The following is a 21,151-nucleotide window of genomic DNA, read 5'->3' on the forward strand; positions in this document are numbered from 1 at the left end:
TTATATTCCATATATACTTTTAGGATGTTTGAGAGTGGTTTCAGACCTCCAGGAGTTATATTGCAAAATCTAGTTTTTGGAGGTTTTTTCAGTTTCCAGACTTAGTCAAATTTCAGGATCAGGACATTCCAGACTTAGCCAAATTTCAGGATCAGGACATTCCAGACTTAGCCAAATTTCAGGATCAGGACATTCCAGACTTAGCCAATTTTCAGGATTAGGACTTCACTCAAGCAGGACCTGCTATCCATGATCTCCCCGACAGCACTCAAAAATGCAAAGGCCAACTGACAAAACCCTAAAAGACCTAGAAAACAAACCCTAAAAAGCAAAAAACATGGGTCCCCATTTGCAATGGGGCGATGTGTGAAAACGTCACAACACTAACTCCTTTTGCTCTGTGTATTGTCTCATAAGAGCCAACACCCATGAATGATTATATACAAATTTGCAGACATTTCTTGCCCTTTCTACACATCTCTTGACCCATGGGATTTTTCCAATATCCTCCAACATGAGGTCAATGCAATGAGCAGCACATGGAGTCCAAACTATAGATGGGTGCCTCTCCATCAATAGTCTACCTGCAGCAACATAATTTGTTGCATTGTAAATTGCAATTAATGGAGGTACAAACTACAATATAGTAATTAATTTGCAAACAAAATTAGTTTGTAATCAAAAGTTTACCCGCAACAACATAATTTGCTACATTGTCGGTCACCACCTGTACCATGTTCTCCGCACCCACATCTTCAATCACCTCCTCTATTTGCTCACATAGGTAGGTGGCATTCTTGCAATGGGCGGAGGCATCAATGGACTTGATGAAAACGGTGCCCCCTGAAATAAAAAAATAAAGCTAGGTCAATGATCATTCAATAAACCATTAGATAAAAAATAAAAAATTAAAGACTATATGAAACTAAAATTAATCAATCACCTGCGGAAGAAACAAGAAAATTAAGGAGAGTTCTATTTCTCCTATCCGTCCAACCATCAGTCATGATGGTGCAACCTTTAGTGCTCCATATCTGGCGTTGTTCATCTAAATCCTTCTTCACATCATCCACCATTTGAGACAAAATGGGTCCCCTCAAATCACTCTCACTAGGGGCTTTGAACCCCGCCACGCATATGGTAATGGCATCAACCATTTGTTGCCAATAAGGAGACCTATCGCAAAGAAACTCAATGAGATAAGTTAAGTGTAAAAATTAAAACAATCAAAGTTATCAAACATAAAAGTTAGTAAAACATTCACCTGGCTACAAAGAATGGAATACAACTGTAGCTCCAAAACCTGCCAACTGCCATTTTAGCAGCATCATGGACCTCCTTGTTCCAACCCATGCCCTCAAGCGACGGTTGGGACCTAGGAGTAGTGCGAGGCACAAAGAAGGAATCCAACCTAGATTTACGAATCCTAGGTCCAATGGTAGCACTCCCACTACAACTACTAGTGCTAGGAGCATGAGAAGTGGCAGTGGCACTGCCACTTATAGAAGCAGAAGCAGAAACGGAAGCACCAGCAGTAGCAAACTGAGTGGGACGATATGGAGGTAAGGAAGAAGGGCCTCCAACACAACCTAACTGTGTCCCTCTTCCTAAAACTATCTCTCTCCCAATGGCCGTTCGATCCTCCTTTTGTTTCTTTTTCCTTTCAATCTCCTCAACCATTACATAACATTCACGTGCGGCCTTAGGGACTGCTTTTAGGCATGGTTCGGCATCATGTCCACGCACACCAGCAATATGGTATTTCAGCATATATATACCTCCATGGAATATTGTTTTGCAAAACATACATTTTGTTTGCCCCTTTCTTTGCCCTGGAAAATCCTCATGATATTTCCAAGCAGGGTCTTTTCTAATGGGGGGTCTAGAAGCTAAAGTAGACATTTTAGGATAGTTTTGTGAAACTTGAAGTTGAGGCAAATAATAAAGTGAAGTTTGCTGCAATAAAACATTACAAATACAAAATAAAATTAATACATATTACATACATTCAAAAAAACTAAAGTAGGGTTTGTCAAACCCTACTTTAAAAAAAAAGAAATTTACAAACCCTACATAGTACAACACTACAACTACATACTACATGCTACATACAAACATACAAAAGATTTTGAAAGGAAATGTAAAACTTTCAAAAAAAAAGAATAGAAAATGCAATTTTTGCATACAAGAAACAAACTAATCTTCAAAAAAACAATCGTGTCTCTTACAACAAGCTTCAAACGAGCTGCAAAGTCTTCCTATCCAACTCTTGATGCACAAAATCGAAACACAATGCAGCTCCAATGTGACAAATTGAAGAAAACTTGAGCTTCCTCCTTGCTGGTTTTTCTTCTATGCACCCTTGTTTTTCTTCCCAACTCACTTTACTCCTCCTTTTTTTTGCAAGTGAATGAAATGAAAGTCACTTTTAGGGATAGAAGATAATTATAAAAAAAAAACGGACTTAAAAAACATTGCAAAATATTTTTTTTTTGTGTTTCTTGTTTGGCTTGACGTCGGCCAAGTCTGAGGCTCGGGACTTGCCGAGTTTGGGCTAAACTTGCCAACTTGGCAAGTCCGAGTCCGAACCCCTGGGACTCGCCAGGCCTGACTCGTACTCGGACTCGCCGAGTCTGGGCGAATCTGGGCGAGTCCCATTTCTATGGTTTTCATCCTTGGGAAGGCTGAGATGAACCAAGTCCAATCTCCAGAACAACAAGGGTTTTCAGACAGAGAAATAATAATCTTCAACATACCAAATGAGCTCTCAATCCCCCTCTTTATAAGCTTTTTAGGGAACTTTACAAAATCTTTTTTTTAAATCACTTTATTAATTTATTAAGCCTTTAACTCCAAAAGTGATTTGTTTTACTTTTAAAACATTTTTCGGCACTGAAAATCACTTTTTAGTGTCTCATCTTTAAAATATTTTTTGTTCGCTTTCCAATGAGGTATAATATTGAGGTGCTTGATAAATTATTCTAATTAAAATGGCAACCTTAGTAAACTTAATTAAATATAACTCAATAATACACCCCATTAGCGACAATGGTCGAAAAGCTTCGGAATCGAAAATTGATTGTGTAGGAGTGATCTTGATGATGAAAGGTGATAAATAGACTTGACTGGGTGACTTACTAAAAATAGATGCTCCCTCCAAGAATCTTGGAGTTCAAACTAAAAGCGAGAAATAATTATTAATATGACTCCTCTAAACCATCTGAGTTCACTAGTAACATCTAATTACCCCTCTAAACGTATTGCACAGCAACAACTGCACTATGAAATGTCCTTACTGATTTCCACCAGACTTCTGCTATGTATTTCCAAAAAATTTCATAACAGTTTGCATAAATGATAATGTCTTATTTCATTTATTTAATAATGAAACAAACAGTGAATCCATAGACAGATAAAATAGTCTGAGAATAGAATCTGTAGCTGTAGAAAATATTACTGGAAATGACAACTAGAATTTAATGAGATATCTGACCTTCAGCAACATAGATTTTCCCCAATCTTGTAATCCGATATGAAACTATGCCTACAGCTGGAGTATAGAGAGCGAATATCTGCTTCGGTGTTGTAAAGCGCTTAAGCAGTATTGATAACTAAGAAGACTGGACTCGACTTCAAGCTCCAGTCCTTCTAATAGCAGACTGAGATTCTTACAAGTTACAACTCCTTGGGAAATGATGATCACAACCAATCCACCTTGTTCAATCTAACTCAAGAAATCTGCCACCTTTCTCCTACACAAGAACAATCTTCTAAGCCGACATAACAACTGAGTCCTTTATATTTCCCAGGCACTTTCCCAGGCTTCCCTATGGAGACCAAATCATGCCAACTAATTGCCTTGAACACATAGCTCCTTTGTCAGATGGGGACTTCGCTGGACAGCTCACAACCTCTTAATTGAATCAAGTCAATGATATATGAATCGATGATATTCCTTAATACCTTGTGTCAAGCCATCCTTTTGAATGAACGGTAGAAATAATTAAATCGCATTTTGGGAATGCTTTGCCAGTGACTATTATTCTTAATGATTTCCTCTTATCGGACTTGGAAGCCAACGCAGGAATTAATATTATATTTCCAACTCCTTGCATTGCTCAGTAAATATTGATCCTCTGGCTTACAAAATAAGGTTCATAGCAAATATTATTATCAACACTACCAATATTTAGAGCCACAACTTACTAAAATAAACACCGCCCTTAGAAAAGTCTTCTCAAATATGAATCAGGCCCCACTCTTGTAATTTAGTTAATCCTCAAGCAAGCAGCTCATATGCAATACAAGACGGAATATAAAAAGAACTTCGCCCAATGGAAAAATATCGAACACCCCTTATTTCATCCGCAGATAATGAATATAATAATCTTCAGAATTAAATATTCTTATTCTCCCAGATTACCTCAAAATTACCAATGACATTATTTTTCTGCAACTTTGTCTCCAAAGGAAACTTCACAAATTTGGCACAGATGTAGACTTTGTCACGAACCCACCCCTTTTGAAGAACCAGGGTTTTGTCTAGTTCTCCTCTCAGCTCCTGAAGATTTTTGTCTCAAAAAATCACAAACCATTTATCAAATTCAGCATGTCCTTGCCACAACCCCTGGACCTCCTTATAAAGCCCTCCAGGAAGTATCTAGAAGATAGGCCAACTTGGAGAAATATATTTAATAAAGTGACATAATAATATTTATTTTATTATTTTATTCTTATTAATTTAATTAATATTAAGTTGTCATTTAGATATTTTATTTATTTTTGACAACTTAATAAAAATCAAATTAATTAATTGTCTCTTTAAAAATCAGGAACATTACACACTATTAGAGAACTTGAAAATGGGGACATTACACATTGAAGACTAGGGACAATGATTGGAGGCAATTGGGTGATTTTATAAAAATAGGCTTCTCCAAGAAGTTTGGAGAGCACCCAAAAGGTTGGAAATTGATTCCAAAAGCATCGAAGGGGTCCTTCTAACCAGCTGAACTCAAATGCAAGAACAATCACTTTGCAAGATTGATCAAAAGCTTCTCCAAGAATGTTAGAGTTCTCCTAAACTAACCATCTAGCTTCTGGAAGATTTGGAAATCGGCTAAATGTGCACAAATTGGCTAAGTGCCAAAAGGGGACATTACAAACGAGCAATGTGACATATGGAAGAAGGATTGCACCATCATGACTGATGGTTGGACATATAGAAGAAATAGATGATTGTTGAATTTTTGTGTTTCTTCCTCAGGCAATTTTATTTTGTGAAATCCATTGATTTAGTGGTTAAGAATTTTAATTTCTAATTTACTAAATTGTTTATTTAGTTTCTTTCTAATATAGCATAGTGTTCTTAAAGTCAATTGATATTTTAGGAAACAAAAAAATGTTGAATTTCTTTGTGAATCTTTGGAGGGAGTTTTGGCTAAGGTTGGTGATGAAAATGTAGTACAAACAGCTACAGATAATGTAGCAAGTTACATTGTTGTAGGTAGACTTATCATGGATAGGCACCCCTCCTTGTTTTGGACTCCTTGTTTTGCTCATTGCCTTGACCTCATGTTGGAGGATCCTGACAAACTTCCACGGATCAAGACATATATATAAATATATAATCATATTTGGGCTCTCAATCTAATGAGGAAATTCACAAATAAGAAAGAGTTGGCTTGTCTTGGAATAATACGCTTTGCAACCAATTTTATCGCACTGTGATCCTTGCTTCAGTCAAAGGCTGCTTTGAGGTGCACGTTTGTTAGTGAGCAATGGTTTACATCATCATATGCAAAGAACAATACAAGGGTTGATGTGGTTGAATGGATCTTTGATGAGCATAGTTTTTGGCAACTAGCTAAAGAGATTATAGAGGTAAATTTTCATTATATTTTATTCATGTTTCCATTTCATTTGCTTATTTTTGTTCACGCATATTAATGTTTAATAATGATTGCAGTTTACAAATCTTTTAGTCGTTCTCCTACTAGTTGTTGATGGAGAGAAGCTCACAATGGGCTACATATACGAGGGCATGGATAAGGCGAAGGAGGCCATTAGATCTATATTTTAGGGGTTGAGCATAAGTACCATCCCATATGGGAGATCATTGATTGATGGTGGCACATTCAACTTCACAAACCTCTACATGTAGTTGCCTATTTCCCCAATCTGACATTCCGATTCTGCTCAAATTTCAATGCTAATGAGGAGGTTTTGAGTGGGCTTTACACAATTGTAGAGTGAATGACATTTGATTTTGTGGTTTGGGTGAAGATAATCACTAAGATAGAGACCTTTAGACTTGCACAAGGAGACCTTTTTGCATGAGATATATGCAAGGCAACTTAGACGACATTACAGCTAGGTAAAAATCTATTAGAGCATAATTTAAGCTTAAAAATCAAAACCTTTCTTTCTTTTACACTAATAACTTAATGTTAGAAGTGAAACTCAAAGTTACATAATGGGATTGATTGTTATTTCTTCTCATTTCAGGTGCATGGTGTGAAAGGTTTGGTGCTAAGGTGTCAAATCTTCAAAGGATTGTAGTTTGTGTCCTAAGCCAATCACATAGTGCTTCAAGATGTGAGCACAATTGGAGTATGTTTGAGCACATACACTCCAAGAAGCACAATAAGTTGTTAGTGCAAAGGTTGAATGATCTTGTGCATGTTAATGGCAATCTTCGCTTCCATTACAAACAATTCTTGGGCATTGGCTTATCTCCCATAAATCTAAAGGAGGTTGATCCACAATTAGATTGGATCACTGAAGTTGACAGTCTTGTCTTTAGTGACAAGGATCTTGCATGGGTTGATTAGGTGGATCAAGAGGCAAAGGCAATAACCATGGTAGAGGATGAGAACAGAGGATGAGGAGACCCCATGGATGTTGGTGTCACTGAGGCACAAACATAAATCATGGTTGCATCATCATCTGGGACCTATCCTAGACATTAGCACAAGACTTGCCATAATGTTGGGACGAGTGATGTAGGCTCCTCTAAGACATAGACATATTTTCAGTTTTGATGTTTGTTTGTTGCCATGGATTTCATAATTCATGAGATTTTTATTTGTGTGTACATTTGACAATATTTATAGTTTTAAATTTTTATATCTAACAATCTAGTTTCCTTCAGCTAAAAATTAAATTCATTTTTATACTGTCTTCGAAGTTTTTAAAGGAGTGCATAAAACAAGTTCAAAATCCTTGAAAATCTGTATATTTCATGGTTTTTTCAATTTGCTGAGTTTGGGTGTTGAGTCTAAGTCTGAGTCAAAAATCAGCTTGCCAAGTCTAAGTCTTGTAACATTGGTAAATCTACACAACAGGAAAGAATTAAACAAAGTGAACACCACATGATTTATTGAAGGAGACAGTTAAACTACATTCGAAACTACAATTTGAATAGATAGATTTTGCCAATACAAAGTTTGATTCAAAACAATCTACTTTTGATTTACTCTAGGAAATAAAAAACATAGATTTAACAATTACCTAATCATGTTTCTTGAACAATAGCTTTTGTAGCATAAGTGTGGCTTTCCACCAATATTTATTCACTTTCGAGAAAACACAATAACTTTATTGTTAATTTGTACAACGTAAGTTTGGCATTCATGATCATTGCAAGTTTTGTGCTCAAGGCAATTTTTAGGAATAAAATAATCCTCATAAAGCTTCGCTTTAAAGCGACCCTCTCTTTAGTTGTGGAAAAGAGGAAATAAAACACTTTAGAAACAACTAATTGTAAAACAAATAATTGAATAAAATCCTAATAATGGACTCTAATCCACATCCCTCAAAAATAGAAAAGTTTGTCAGTTAATTCATTATCTAAAATCTGAAATGATTTTAACTTGACTTGTCAAACATTCTCGAGGCTTTGAAATATGGCAAACTTTTTTTGGTGTTTGTGAAATTTTTTGAAAAATCATAACTTGATGAACATTCCTGCCTATGCCACTCCTAACATTTTGAAAATGAAATCATTCATCCTCAGCGATTTCTCCAAGCTGAATGCCATGATAAATACCTTGACAACTTCAGACAACAATAGCAGAAGATTGTGCCTTGGGGTTTGAGGGGAAATTGTGGACAAATGTCATTTGCTATTGTGAATCTTCTAATCCTAAACTTGTTGGTTTATTTGATGCGATGGAACCCTTAACCATCATGATTTTGGAACTTATGAAATGGTCATGAAATTGTCCTATGTGCTGTTTGGAGAGGCCAAAATCCTTGTCACAAAGAAGCAAGCTTTGACTGAGACACAGGCAACAACAAAGAAAATGGGTCTTTATTTCAGTTCTGATTGTTTTTTCCTAAATAATATTCCTTCATAGGTGCTGCTACATTCTTTCTTCTAGATTGTTTTTTGCATTAAAACAGTTGACTTAGGTTAAATGGCACACATCTCTAAGGTCTTTACCTTTTTTTCTCACAGCTAGGTGGAGTTTTATGTGGCAATTACCACTTCAAAGAGCACTTTATTGCCTTGCGTTGTCTCTTTTCCTTAGCTGGGCACACATCATTAACATCCTAGCCATTTTTCATGATGTCTGGCGGAAATTCTAAGTGGCATTGCCATCCCTAAAGTATGCTTAGGGATGGATATTCATTTGCTGATTCTAATATGGGCACACTTGACCACTGGTTTTGCCACCTAACTAAGCTGAGGGCACTGATCTCTTAAGGTTCTGCCATGTTTCATATCTTGAGTGCTGATTTTCTGTGGCATAACTACTTAAAAACTGTGCCACAATCTGATTTCACTTCTTTTCTAGGACTGGACAAATATCACTTAAAGGTTTGCCACTTTTTTCTGATATTGGTAAAACATTTAGATGGCTTTGCCAGTCTAAAATAGCGCTACTTTCTGACTTATCCTTCTCCCTTATACGTTAGGTGCTAATCAGTTACCTTTTTGCCACCCTTTCTGCCTTAGGTGTGCTGTGCTTTGTTCCTGGCATTGCTTTGTGACTTAGGTGTGCTTTGCTTCGTTCCTTGCATTGCTTTATGAATTAGGTGTGCTTTTCTGTGGTTTGTGCCAACCAAAAGTGTGCAGGAGGAGTTTATGGGTGGCTTTACAATTTGAAATATGTGCCTGACCTATCTTAGGTCCTTCTCTATGCTAGGCATGGATTTGTAATGCATTTGCCATGTTTTAACTACTGTGGTGGAAAAGGTTGATGGCAAAACCATGGAAAAAATGAACCCTATCTTGTTGATTTCATTTCCCCCTGAATGATACTGAAATACTCCAACTTCTGCTGTTGAAGCTGCTGCCAATTCTTGTTTCTGCTGTCTTAATCCTTTGATAGAAGACTGTTGCAGATGATTTCTGAGAAGAAACAGAAGTCTTAGTGCCTAATACATGAATATTATGGTGTTTTAAATCAAATCAAGTTGGCTCTGTTTAGGCCTACAAAACAAGTTGGCCCAAATTTTGGATTTTACATGTTTTTCCTAAAAATTCCTATAGGGGGACAATAAGTAACATAACAAGAATGCCGTGATTAATAACTACAAAACTGACTGAAGGCAGAGTTTCATAGGGGTACCGCCAATGCAGAACTCGATTCAGTCTTTTTCTTTTGCATGTAGGTCTATCTTCTTGTGCCTTGTTGGCTCTTTCCACCTCTACCCTTTCCTCTTGCACTCTATTGCTTGCAGAACAATTTTTCCTTTGCCTTGAGCACTATTTAGTTGGCCTCTTCTATGGAATGTATATTAAGCAAACATATTTCATCTTGAATTGAAATGCCCAACTGATTGGCATACCTAGAGACTTTCTCCTCGTCATCTATGAGACCAAACCCAAATGCTTGTTTGATAAAATTCCTTTGTATATTTGTTTATAGATGTCTCTTGCATAGATTTTGGAGCTTCTTGAACAGTTCCACTGTGTAACTTTGGGCAACTTTGAATTAGTTGTTCATGTGACTTGCTTGCTGTTTGCAACTTTGCATCAAGTGATTTGTGTAGTTTGTAGCATGAACTTTCCCTCGAGTTTCTGGCCATGCAATCCTAGCCTCCAATCTTCTTCTTGTCTTTCTTAATGCATTCACTTTGTGCAAAGTTTCACCATAATGCACACGTCCCTTCAACTTTGTGCTTGTTTACTTGACGTTTGCATTCCTTGATTGATTCAAAATCAAAATATTTCTCAACTTAATTATTCTCTCTATCAATTCTTCTGGATTTAGGCTGCTTCAGTAGGTTGGGAGATCAAATTTTGGTTTGTTTGTAGCATTCATGGTTCTTCTAGCAAATCTATCTTTTTTCATGGCATCCTCTTCAAAGTCAAGGTCTATTTGTCTAAGGTGGCATTATCTTCTCCCCATCCTTACTAATGTCCTTCGTTATGATTGCTCCTCTACTTTGTGTAGTCACTATGATGTCGAGCTTTGCCTAAAGGGCTCTCAACACATCAGCTAGGTTTGGGACATGTGGTGCTTAGCCACCTTGGTTGTTTCCTACATCGCTTCTTCCTTTGAGGACCATAGCTCCTCTAGTCCACCTGCAATGCAACACACACAAATGCACTCCATTGTTGACCTCACACAGCTCTCACTTGTAGGACTTAGCTCCTGCTATGATATCACTTGACACAAATTACAAGTTGGTTGAATGCACGATCAGGTAATAGTTGCACAACAAAAGCACAAGAATAAGGAAGAACAATGAAGAATGAGGAAAAACATGCATTCTATATATTATTTGTAGAAGATTTCTACCTCCTATGGGCCACTCCAAAATTGTTACGAATTAAATCAACTGATGCGACTGATCGCAATGAGAATAATTGGCTCAATTACATAGATTCTTTGCAGTACAATCTAACCCCTTTCACAAGCCCAGCTATTCCTCAGACTTGCACTTCCAAACATACATAACCAGAACCACACACCAAAACTCAGACCACTCACTTCAAACTAGAGCACAATAAAATAAAATTAACTTCTTTTTGGGTCATGCGGGATTGCTCAACCTCTGTTATGCTTCTTCATCAATATATCATCTCTGCTCTCTCAGGGATGGGGTCGTCGTAATTACTGGACTTTTCTGATCTCTGAAGCTTCTCAAACTTATAATTAGATCTCATGTGAACAATTATTGCTTCATTGGTCATTCAACCATGTCAATCATCTGACATGATACTTCTTGATGCCCAACGTTTTATTTGAAAGAACTAGACTATAATTCATGGTTTATATCTACTTCCCATAATATAATTTGGGAAAATAGAATATTCTGAGACAGAAAATGTAATCAGTAAATTTTGTTCATACTTGAGGAATCTTTCAATTGATTGGGTATATTTTATCTAGAAAAGAAGTCTCTATTAAAAAAATACCTCATTGATGCACGTGCATATTCTGGAATACCATTTTGCACCTTAGGCTCTCAGGGCTCTGATGTGACTAAAAATTATGATAGAGTTGTGCTAATAATAAGAAAACATTATTAAATGTTTTACATTTTTTACACTTATCTAATTCTGGTGAGTGAATATGCCTGCCTCAACTGATTCCACAACATAAATGTACAACTGGTCACTCATTTTTTTAAATATTTATCCTAAGCTGACTGTCCAACTTAAATTTGTTTTGTCTGGTGAAAACATTGATTAGCACTTGCCAATGGGTCACAAGGTTAATTTCTTTTAGTCCTAGTATTTTCCTTCATGATATAGATAGACCATAATAATATGGGGGATGCATTTTTTATAAAGAGCAAATGTCTCTCTTAATTTGCAGAGTTTTACTTATGTTGATCGTGTTTTCCTTTCCTTTGTGCATTTATATTTGATGTCCATAAAAGGCTGTAATTGAACTGCATATAATTATTTTGATTGACAATATCTTTCAAGGTTAAGATAAATTAAATTGTGACTAAACAAAGGTCATGATGATTCCGTTTTATTCAAGCAGTTGCAAGTCGTGATTTATTTCTGTTTCCCTGATGCTAAGTCCATTCTCTCTCTTCCCTAAACTTTAGGGCTTTTTTCTTGATGCTGAATTTTTCAAGTGCTTGAATTTTCATCTTGGTGTATTCAAGATTATTTAATTCATAGATTTCATAGAATTCATTTTGAATGTTTTTCCCTCATTGGAGTTACAGAGTGAAGAATGTCTCTTGAAGATCTTTAAGACAATGGAATTGCTTGCAAATCAGAAGAATTCTTATTTGCTTTTATTAACAGGTATTTATTTCAAGATCCATTAATTTATGATTTGTGAAGCTTTTCTAGTGCATGGTGTTTAATTAGTTGATTTATTAAGGGGCACACTTTCAGTCTCGCTTATGTTTCATATTGAAGTCTTTGTACTGTTTTTTCTACACAAGGACTTCGATACTTAATAATAATTTAATTAGCTATTAATCACAACAAGTGGCAAAGAATTGTTAGTGAATCTGACAAAAAGTACAAAGCTGAGATGACGATAAATGAAAGTTTTGGAGCATATCTAGAAAATTAAAAAGAATAGAAGAGAACTCAAAAAGAAAAGCACAAAGTATGAAGTGAAATAGTCAATCTCTTGATTTTCAGTGTAGCTGAGGTGCATTTTGTTCAGGTAAATTCATATGTAGGCTACTGAGTAGTACATTTGTAACATAACTCGTATGTGTAGTTTTCTTAGATGCACATTTGTTTAATTGATCTTGTACTTGTCATTTGGTTACTACATCTCTTGTGGCTTGGGCTACAACTAGCTTGAATACAGAAGATGATAAAGTCTGGAGCTAAGAATATAAAATGATCTCGAGTAGAGTGTTTTAATGTTTGTTAGTATTTAATTCACATGATTTTTAGTTGAAGAAAAATAAATTTAACAATTTATGAAGTTAAAAATATTACATCCTAAATTTAAAAAAAGAATGCCATTTTTTGTCAAAAGAAAATAGCAATCACTTGTAATTGATTGACAAACAATTTATTAATAACCAGTTAAGTTTCACTGATGCAATAGTATTGCCTAACAGCAAGTACTAATAAGAATCAAAGCCATATTGTTGCACTGACTTTTGTTGATTATTCTTTGATTCTATAATAAATTTTTTTGGTTGTCATGCATTTCTTTATAATTTTTTTTTTGGTCGGTTATATTGAGGTCGCTTTTGACTGGAGCTATGAACCAGTGGGGTCACAATGGGGGACCCCATCCCTGTGGTGGTGATGCTGAGGCATTAACACCTCCAAGATCTGTCTCTTGTAGATATAGACCAAATCGTGCTGGATCTTTCTTCCACTCATTCACCTCCTATCTCCGCTTCCTTATCTCTCCACACCTGCTTCGCCTCCTATCTCCTCCTTATCTCTCCACTCCTGCTCCGCCTGTCTCCTTATCTCTCCACACCGGCTCTGCCTTCGCCTCCTTACCTCTCCACACCGGCTCTGCCTCCAATCAATGTCTCCTTATCTCTCCACTCTTTCGCCTCTGCCTCCTTACCTCTCCACATTGGCTCCGCCTCCTTGTCTCTCCACTCCTCTGCCTCCATCTCCTTATCTCTTCACACCGGCTCCACCTCCTTTTCTCTCCATCTTGCTACCTCTCCGCTCTCCATCAACACCCTTCTCCTGTCTCCTACCTCTGCTCCTCTCTTTGTTCGTCCGACTATGTTGGTACAGTCGCAGGTCAAACTGCCGACACAACATCGATGCTAGACAGCAGTATCCTGTGTGGCAATTGGGGGCGTGTGGGGGCCTATTTCATTGAGCTTGCCGGGTATATGAGCCAGGAATCGAACCTCTGACCGCCCTATCAACATGGTGTCGCAACAACTGTTGCACTGCAGGGTGAACCCTGCATTTTTTTATAATTAACCGTGATACTTTTATTTACATATAATATTGTTTTTGAATCCGTTTCAACGTTGGAATTTAATGCTAGAACTACCATTATTTTTTATTCCAAGAATGAACCGGATGGTACTTTTAATCAAGGTAATTCTTCTCATTGAAACTGATTGCTTTGCATTTCAGGAAAAGTTCAAGAGCTACTTGCACTAAAACTTTTGAATCTCCAGCCATGTGGATTCCGACCCACACACCATAACAAGTTAGGCAATGAGTTTGTGCTTTTCACAAATTATGACCCAGAAGATCGGCTTGGTGGGTGGGAGAATTCTGGATAAAATTTATTTTCAAGTCAAACAATTTTATTTGGCTGCTTAGTATTTAACTGGTGGTTTTCATTTATAGTTTTGAAATTGTTAGCAAATGGTAAGCAATGATGTAACTTCTATATATGATGTTGTGCTCAAAAGTCCAAGAAGAACTTGAATCAGAACTTTCGAATCTACGATGGTGTAGGTTGCAGCCCAGACACCATAACAAAAGAGGTAATTAGTTTATGCTATTTTCAAATTATGATCCAGAAGAAATTCTTGGTGGGTGAGAGGATTCTGGTAAAAGTTGCTTTAAGGAGCTTTCTTTGGCTGTTCAATATATCATCTGGTGGTAGACTTCTTATTTGTAAAATGCAATGATGTAACTTCTATAATAGCTGTTGTTCTGAAGTTAATATCTTTTGTGGAGATGCTATGGTGCTGCATTGTGCATTGACAAACTCAGTTTTAGATGTCACTAATGAAGGCTGATATTTTGTTAAAAATATACAGTTTAGGCCTGGCCGTTTCAACTAAAGGAATAACTATAAAGCACCGACTAGCAAAGGAAATATATATGATCTACTGCCTTTTTGTAAAGAAAAATTGGCAAATTGTTTTTTTATTGTACAAAATGGCGAATCTAGCTAGTCAACTGCTATAATTTCTTTCTTGTGAGTTTAATTTTTTTCAAATTTGCATTGTGGGCTTATTTTCATTTGAAATCTCACCTGCAAAGCATGGGGAATTTCTTTTTTCAAAAATGCAAATCATATTGTCATTATATTCACGTAACTACATCATTATGAATTATAAACTCATAAAAAGCACCAAATATTAGTCTAGACATAACTGCCTTAATTACACCGAGAGGCAATTCTACAACCACAGCACGGTAGAATATTCCATGTAAACAATAACCTTTGAGTAATGAAATTGACGTCTTCAATGACAGCTAGAATAACGGTTGCAAAACCTTCCATCTTTGTTGTCACTATCAATTAAAATTGCATGCTTTTCATTTTGTAATGCCCATCATTACTTTAATGTAACAGCAATTCCATTACAGATTAATGGCTTTAAAGGTACCAATAAATGTCCAGCGCCCCCCATACATTTGCATATGGTCTGAAAGGAATGGTGAATCATTTTCTTTGCCTGTTTGAGGTGCACACCTCGGCCAAGAAGGTCTGTCACACAGACAAATGAGATACAGAGGCAAAGAAATTTACCAGGCTGCATCATGTCCAAAGATGGGTGGGAAAATAGGAGTATGGCCTTGCAATAGAAGAGAAGCAGCATTAAGATTTAGATTGAAGAAAATTTTAGCTTGTCATTCAAAAAGAATTGCATCCTTATCGAATCATTGAACAGAAATCATCTTTTCTATACTTCTGAAGCCAAAAAAACAAAATCATTCCAATCGAATTAGCAACGTTCTATTTTATTTGTGATACTTTTTGTTCAAGTATGCATGTAGGTGTAAAATATACGTGCTAATTGTGTGCTGATATTTACTCTGTTTAACATGCATTGATGGTTAGGTATCAGGGAGGCTTTGTCTCTATCCTATTACTGTGAAAGGACCACGTGGAGAAAAAGTCAAGTTGCAGGCAAACTATTTTAAGTCATTGTACTTTTCCAATGAAATAATCTTATCTGTAGTGCATTATTAATAAATGTCAGAAATGATGTCATAGTTCCAAGAGTGCTAATAAGCATATTAAATCTCATTTTTTGTTTTTTCATTCAAAACATTGAAAGCTAAGGGTATAATTTGTTTTTTATTTCAAAACCAGCAAAATAAGGGTGTTGACATTATACAAAGACAAGCCAAATAGGCTACAAACAACTGGTCAATAACAGTGACAACAAAGGCCAAAACAGTCTATTTACAACATGCTAGCAAAGCAGCTAGTAACCTACATCAAGGGTTGGTAGAAGTTTCACCCACAACTTGAGGAAGAGTTTGGGAAGAAGAGGAAGAACAATCTTTCTTCTGTCGATGAACAGCAGTCCATGCAACACTATCATTTGGAACACCAACACAAGGGGGGAGCAATCCCCTTAGTGGGACTGCCAGCTCCTGGAGTCGAATGTTGACCAAGTGACAAATCTTGCAGTGAAGGTTGGAATAGAACATGAGCAATAGGTGGAGAGGGGCCCACAGGTCTAGATGGGAACACACCAATAACACGAGGCGAAAGAGGATCCACAGGGCCTAAGGAGGCCACACAAGCAACAGGAGGATCATCCTATGAGGAATCATCACCATCTTGTGAAGAGTCACCATAGGAAGAATCAAAAGCCAGGACAGTTAAGTAATCACCATGAGCGTCCTTCCACCAAGTGGCAGCGCATTTATGGTAGAAAGAGAACAATCTGTGGCCAAGTGGCTAGTAGAGAAGCAATGACAATGAAAGGGGTGGCCCTCATAATCCAACGATTGAGTTCATGGCCTATAAGAACCACATCCCCAAGAAGAGGTATGGAGATGTCAATATCGATCAAAATGCGTGCGAATGTAGAAAGATCCATTGAGGAAATGGTATCATCAGCCCAAGAAGTGGTTGATAGTGTTTCCAATGGCTTCAAAACAAGAATTCTCCCAAAAATGAAGCCGAAGGTTGGGAAGATGAACCCACACTAGATGCCACACTAAGTGGTTCAGTAAGAGCATTGAAGGGTATAATTTGTTAAACCTGCAACTTATAGTTATTTTTTTTGTTCTTTGCTTTTGTCTCAGAAGTGCTTTAAGGCCGTAGAAATATACTCGAGGAGTTTGATGATGATGACATACATAGAATTCAAGCATATTTCTTTGGCAACAAACATCCTTTTTTTCATGATGGAAGGTCCACATTTCTATATGAGTTGATTTATGCCAAATGCTCGAAGTAGTTTTTTATATTAAAAATTAGTAATAAATAGTAAAATTTATCTAACAAATGGTAATAAATGATAAATCTATTAAAACTTAGTTTGTCATAAGGTATTAATCTAAAGGGAAATTTCACAAAGCATTGTAACTGAATGTCAATCTTTTAAAAAATTAAATAAAAGGTTAGGAGCTATCATTTCTTTAAGATCATTTTTTTTAGATTTCTTTTTTCAAGTCAACAAACACCTCAAAAATGATCTCTCTGCGTCTTTTACATATATTATGCTAGTAGTCATTCGAACAAAGCATGAATATCCAAGATACATGCATATTGAAGGAAGTTTCACACATGAAACATTGAGGGTATATCAAAGGCAGTGGCTCATTGGTTGTACGATACACATCTTTCGGGATCATCTTTTTAAGCACTATTTATTAGGTTGTATTCTTATTAAATGATTTGCAACATGGACAATGGTTGTGGTTGATTAACAAGCCAACTGCATATGTATTTTAAATGATAATTGCACAAAATTTACATTTTGTAGGAATACACACATAGTGGATCAAAATGTGGAAAACTAAGTGGCTAATTTTTATAGCACTGGTAGTTGGATGCATAATTCTTTTTTCGCATCATTCTCAATGTAGTAGAACTTACAGAAATTGATTTACCTATCTACACATTCTCTTTTGAATTATGTGGTGTTTTAACTATAGTTAAAAAAACTCACTCAACAATAATTCGGCAAGCTCAATTGTTTTTTAAAACTCAACAATTTTATCAAACATTTTTAAACGCAATTTTTCAAAAGCACTTATTGCTAAATTTGTTAAGTATTTTATTGATTTCCATCATATATAAATCAAAATTAGAGTTTACATAGACCAAAAAATGTGTTCAAGCTCTAAATGAGTCACAATGCCACTTTCACTAGCCATCTCATGTGTATAAGTTGTCTTATCTAAAGAGATCTTTGACAAGTTGTGTGATAATAACATTTAAGTTAGCATACTCTAAGAGTTATGTTCTAATTCCTCATCATCACCTCATTGTAATCAAGTTTATTATATGACAAGAACCCAATAACTAATGGGGATTTTAGAGTGGAGGTCAAAGGGCAATGCCTTCAACAAGGTTGAGGGGGAAGTACCCCTCAGGTGTGGGGGTAATGCCCCAAGTGTGCTCCCTATCGTGATATAAGGTGGGTTGAGGGGCAAAGCCACATCCCCAAGCCCAAGTTAAGGCCTTTGAAACAACACAAACCCTTATTCCCAGTTGTGTTGTTGTGTGCCCTAGGTCACCAAACACATGCGAAAATGAATTGAAAATTGCATTTTTTTAATAAGCAGGAAAATTGTTCTTCTATTGATTTGAACAAGTTATTGACTCCAAGTATTACAAGAAATATTCATGTAAATTTTATAAAAACTCATTGGCAAGTTATTGGGCGAGTAATTTGCCTAGCAATTTAACTTGTGAGTACTTGGTGAGTTCCACAAATATGGTGTTTACCATTTTTGTTGATGTTGGTTGCCCTTACCTTGGCTTCCCTCCTACAATTGAAGTTGGCCCTAGTATTGAGTACAAAAATGGTGCCCCTGCTATCTTAGTGGATGTTTTGCCCCTTGGTGCTACAAAGTCTACATTTATGGACTCAAGTCATCAATGGTCGTTTGTGAACAGTTTGAGCACTTGGGGTGTCACTCATCCTCTTCTAAGTGCATTGTGCTTTCCATTAAGCCTCTAGAACTTGGGTAGTTAGTTATCTCAATAGCCAAATCTTATGGGATCAAGTCCATGTCCTTGGCAATGATCTTGTTGGTGTTTTTTCCTGCAACCCTTAGTCCTAAGGATTTCATCACATTCCAAGGCAGGGATAAAACCTTCAATGTGGTCTCTAAACTATCAACAGACTAAGGACAGGGAATTCCAACAGCACAAGGCTTTCATAGCCTTCTTCACTTCGAGCTCCATCGTACTCAGGAGGGCATTCCTATTTTGGGCTTGCATAGATAATAACCTTGCAACATATCAATCTACAGGCCTACTAAAGATGGAATGTTCTCAAACACATAAGGACATTACATATATTTCATTACACTTGAGCCAAATCCCTCTTGCTCTACCTCTGAGAATATCTGAGAACACACAAACTGTAAAAACTAAAAGGGGAAAACGAGCAGGAAGAAAATTAGTTATAGAAATGTTTCTGAAACAAATTCTGGACTACAACAGACCAATGTCTATCCCAAGGCATAGAGTCAATTCTTTAGTCGCAAATGCAAACCTAAATAGTAATTGACTTTGAACTAGTGAGGTTTTCAGACATTAATGTAGCTCCTTATGCTGTTACATAAACCATTCTTGTTAATCCATAAACTATTTCCCAAGTCCATAACTATTTGCATATAGAATTTAATTCCTTTCTTGAAGGAAACCCATAAACACAATCACACATTAACATGGAAAATGTCAAGACAAATCAAAACATCCTTAACATTTTGATTCATATGAAAATAGAAAATACAAATGGAGACAGCTTTGCAACAATATAGCCAGTCTGCTCATTTACTAATTGAAATTACTGCAAGATTTGTACATTCATTCCCTTAGGAATTTTCCTCCAACAAAGAGCTACACAAAGTCCTATTCTACTCACCCAGAAAATGGAAAAATTTAGAACCTCTACAATAGAGAAAGAAGAAGAATAAATAAGAAGAGAAGAAATTCCAGATTTGCTCCAAATATGCCACATGCCCCTCTTCCAAACTGATTTGTTGCTGACACTTGTCCTCCTTCTCTCTTCTCTCTGCAACTCCCTGCACTTTGCCTTGATCTGCACTTTTCAAATTGACCAACAGAAAATATTCCTCTATTTATTATTTTTCAATTGAAAAACCTTTCCCCTGAAGACATTCTTTTACTTGATAGAGATAATTGCTTTGCTAGAGAATATCCCATGTGATATTAAAGATTTCTCACCCCCCTCTTAACTTTTTATTCTCGTGAAAATATTTCCACATGAGTATAAAAATTATGTTCCTCAATTGTTTTAACCCATAAAACTGCATTTCCACCTTTTCTGGGAACATTTATCTGTTGTATAAGTTTGTTTGCCTCACCACTCATTATATCTTTCCTAGCAAAATAAATCACCAAGGGGCAACATTATCAACCCTCCATACTAATATCCTAATTTCACTTATTCCTGAGGTGATTCCCTATATTCACCTTTTACCCGAAACATTTTCACATTGCCCTTAGCCTCCAAATGCAAACTCGGTATTGCATTATCACATTTCATCTCTTTGATTATCATTTTCTGTGTAATGTTTTTACTCAAGTGAAAAAAGACATCTACACACACATCTTCATTTCCAGATATATTTTTCTCTTTCACCCTCGAGCACATATATGAGAATGAACTCATTGTGTAGATGACATCTCTACAGGCCGAAACACAGCTCATTTGCCATGCCTGTATTTACACATTGTCTGTCTCAGAGCTTACAATTTTGTATAAGTGTGAAGGGCACTGACAGAAGAGCCATGTAATTTGGCTACACGCCTGCCAAATATACTTGTTTTCAAACCTCTAAAAGCCACTCAAAGAATTCCATATCATGTGAATTCTGCAAGCATTGCTTATTTGAGAACACGGCTCTTCAAGGCACTAAAATTGTGCAAGGCTATGTTCATGCTTTCATTTCACCTGCGCTCCCGCTAGAGCATTTGCAACCATGCCTTTTTACAAAAACCCTCTTTCGATCTGCTTTAGATGGCTGCCTACATCGTGCTCCAAGGTTCTCATTCAAACGTTGGCAAGGGGTGTTGGATTTGGCGTGGAGCCTTAATGTACATCTGCAATTGCTTTTGCTGAAAGCCTTAACAAAAATTGCAACGAATTCATTCTTTGAAGTGCTTCCCAAATGTCCGTGCCTACCTCCAAATTTTGCATTCATATCTTGCAATTGATACCGTTGGTTGTATTATTTGAAAGTTTCTAAATCCTTTTCACAAATGTGTTTGATGCATGTAAGAACCTATCAAGGGGTCTCAACTCTGACAACGGAGGTTTAGTTGAACCTGTTGCATTTTATGTTTTGTACTTTGCAATTTCTAACAACAAGGGGCTA

The 21,151-nt window shown here is 36.5% G+C and overlaps 1 protein-coding gene across 2 annotated transcripts in view; it reads left to right on the forward strand.

Moving 5' to 3' along the window:
- The window catches only part of LOC131052775 (uncharacterized), a 163,672-nt gene extending 149,119 nt beyond the window's left edge, over window positions 1-14,553 (forward strand). For both annotated transcript variants that reach the window (XM_059207449.1, XM_059207450.1), the window contains exons 4-5: window positions 12,142-12,223; window positions 14,006-14,553. The gene's annotated coding sequence lies outside the window, so the exon portion shown is untranslated. The remainder of the gene's footprint in view (window positions 1-12,141; window positions 12,224-14,005) is intronic.
- The last annotated feature ends 6,598 nt before the right edge of the window (window positions 14,554-21,151 follow it).

Source organism: Cryptomeria japonica, chromosome 6 (assembly GCF_030272615.1).
Source record: "Cryptomeria japonica chromosome 6, Sugi_1.0, whole genome shotgun sequence".
Taxonomy (NCBI): Eukaryota; Viridiplantae; Streptophyta; class Pinopsida; order Cupressales; family Cupressaceae; genus Cryptomeria; species Cryptomeria japonica.